The following is a 2,500-nucleotide window of genomic DNA, read 5'->3' on the forward strand; positions in this document are numbered from 1 at the left end:
CCTCAAAGTTACGAAAAAATGCACGCGCGCGTCCAGGTGCGAAGAGAAAAAAAAAAATCCCTTCAAAAATTCGTTAGGACTCCTCCGCGTACCAGCAGCCTCGAGGCGGTCTTTTACCTCCCGGCAACGCGAAGCGAGCATAAACTGTTCGAGCTCGCAACGGCGGGATTACAGACTCTCGACAACGAGGACAACGGGCAACGGCGGAATCGTCCCCTCTGGAACGAACGTGCGCGTCGAACTGAGAAGAAAAAAGACCAAACACCCAGCGGCGTATTGCTTTCGAGATCGACAAGACGCTCTCGTTCGGGTGAACATAACAATGTTATCATCGATGGGACACACTCGTCGTCTTCGCGCACAGTCTCGAGGCGGTCTATAAGAGTTTTCCCCGGCAACACGAAGCGAGTATAAAATTATTCGATCTCGCAACGGCGGGTTTTTCTCAGACTCTCGACAACGAGGCTTGGGCGCGAGCGACGGAATCGTCCCCTCCGAACGAACGAACGACGACGACGGTCTCTTCAAAATTCCAATACCACCCAGTCGTGTCGATTCCAACAAGGCTCAGGTAAACGAAAAAAAAATTCGTACATTCGTTAGGACGCTCCACACCGTTCGCCCAACCACACAGCCTCGAGCGGTCTATATTTTTCCCGACAACGCGAAGCGAGCAAGTAAAGTTCGATCTCGCAACGGCGGGTTTCAAGACTCTCGACAACGAGGTTATGGGTGTGGACGGCACGGAACGGAACGGGTCCCCTCTGAGCTGAACGGCACAATTCTGGGAGTGGGAAAACGGCAAAGTGCCAGCGGCGTATTGCTTTCTGAAAAAATGGCAAATAAAAAAGCGGACCCGACGAGTTCTCGATTACGAGAACTCGAGGGGTCCGCTAATGTACCGTAAACACCGATCGGGTAAATGTAAAAAAAAATTCGTTAGAACGTTCGCCGGTTGTACAAGCCTCGAGAAGCGGTCTATACGTTCACCCGACGACACGAAGCGAGCATAAAATGATTCGAAAGCTCGCAACGACCGCTGGGCGCGTCTTAGACTCTCGACAACCGAGGCTATTACCGACGAATCGTCCCCTCCGAAAGGAACGGTACGATCGACCATCTTCAACAGGTTACGCGCGACGACACCACGCACGCTCCATGCACGAATTCGAAGTCGACGACACGCGCGCGTTCGGGTAAAGATTCGTTGGGACTCGCCGGTTGCAAGCCTCGAGAAGCGGTCTATATTTACCCGGACGACACGAAGCGAGCGTAAATGATTCGTAAGAGCTCGCAACGGACGCTGGGTGTTTCAGACTCTTCGACAACGAGGCTGTGCAGCGACGAATCGTCCCCTCCGAACGGAACGGTACGATACGATCGACTTGAACAGGTTACGGCGCGACCACGCGCTCTCACGATAATTCGTGAAGTCGATACGAAGCGGGCCGTTCGGGTGAAAATTCGTTGGGACTCGCCGTACAACAGCCTCGAGCGGTCTATGTTTAACCCCGACGACGCGAAGCGAGCGTAAATGATTCGTAAGTGCTCGGCAACGGACGTTGGGTGTTTCAGACTCTCGACAACGAGGCTGCTCCGACGAATCGTCCCCTCCGAACGGAACGGTACGATCGACTGATATGAGAGCGGTGACGACGACACGAATCCTGAGAGAATTCGAGGTCGACGACTGTACGTTTTCCCGTTCGGGTAAAAATTCGTTGGGACTCGCCGTACAACATCCTCGAGCGGTCTATGTTTCAACCCCGACGACGCGAAGCGAGCATAAATGATTCGTAAGAGCTCGGCAACGGACGCCTGGGTGTTTCAGACTCTCGACAACGAGGCTTGCGCGACGGTATCGTCCCCTCCGAACGGAACGGTACAAATACGATCGACAGATAGGAGAGAGCGGTGCGACACGCGATCCTGCGAAAAATTCGAGGGTCGTGTCGACGGTACGTTCTCTTCGTTCGGGTAAAAATTCGTTGGGACTCGTCGTATCGGAGCCTCGAGCGGTCTATACTTGGTTCCCGGCAACGCGAAGCGAGCACTTAAAATTCGATCTCGCAACGGCGGGTTTCAGACTCTCGACAACGAGGCTCCTGCGACGGAAACGTCCCCTCCGAACGAACGACACACGGTCGACCGAAAGAGTACGGGACTCTTTCGAATTGCCATATTACCATCCAGTCGAGTCGGCTCCGTAGCTCAGGTAAACGAAAAAAAAAAAATTCGTAAGTTCGTTAGGAATCTCGTACGGCAGGACAGCCTCGAGCGGTCTATACATTTACCCGACAACACGAAGCGAGCATGTGAAATTCGATCTCGCAACGGCGGGTTTCAGACTCTCGACAACGAGGCTGCTGCGACGAATGTTATTCCTCTCTGAACATGACGGATCTCGACCGAAGGAAGGTTATTTTCTTTGCTGCATACGCTTTGCGTTCGTTTCATCCATACATATCTGGACTCTTATAATTTTTATTTCGGAACGAAT

This window comes from Xylocopa sonorina, unplaced genomic scaffold, assembly GCF_050948175.1.
Source record: "Xylocopa sonorina isolate GNS202 unplaced genomic scaffold, iyXylSono1_principal scaffold0079, whole genome shotgun sequence".
Taxonomy (NCBI): Eukaryota; Metazoa; Arthropoda; class Insecta; order Hymenoptera; family Apidae; genus Xylocopa; species Xylocopa sonorina.